This window comes from Penaeus monodon, chromosome 25 (genome assembly GCF_015228065.2).
Source record: "Penaeus monodon isolate SGIC_2016 chromosome 25, NSTDA_Pmon_1, whole genome shotgun sequence".
NCBI classification, from domain to species: Eukaryota; Metazoa; Arthropoda; class Malacostraca; order Decapoda; family Penaeidae; genus Penaeus; species Penaeus monodon.
In genome coordinates, this window is record NC_051410.1 from 10455316 (window position 1) to 10455848 (window position 533).

At 34.7% G+C, this 533-nt stretch overlaps 1 protein-coding gene across 2 annotated transcripts in view; it reads left to right on the top strand.

Moving 5' to 3' along the window:
* Window positions 1-533, top strand: part of LOC119589433 (zinc metalloproteinase nas-15-like) — a gene marked incomplete in the record, with an annotated part of 13039 nt that overhangs the window by 5290 nt on the left and 7216 nt on the right.

Below are 533 nucleotides of genomic sequence, written 5' to 3' on the forward strand. Positions count from 1 at the left end.
CCTAGAATATGCAGAATCACGGTAAAAATTGGCGCCGGACATGTTCCCGACGCAGCCTTGAAATGCTTTAACACCCGAAACGAGAATCTCCAGAAAGAGGCAATACTTCGAATTTCGACTTTACTAAATTAGCCAAGTACTGAACAGAATTCTTTTACAGTCGCATAGTCACATGAACCTACGCGGAGATCCTTGCAAAATCGATATAGACTAATCATTACATTGATAATTTGTTAACAGTAAAATAAAACGTTAATTATTGCCCTTTCTGCATAAACGTCATATACAAAATCGCATGAATGCTATTTTCACAGCAGCAGTTGCCACTGTAAACTTTAACTATTTTTGAATTTTTAGCATTATTTCGCTAAATCATTCTGCATGACGTAAACCACGAAAAGGGGATCTGCCTCTTTTATAAAATCCTTTTTTTTAACAAAAGTGTAGATAAGTATCTCCTTTTCTTCACCATAAACTTTTTTTTTTACGAAGGTGAAGTTAAATTCTTAATTTTCTTCCTCTTCATTGACAGT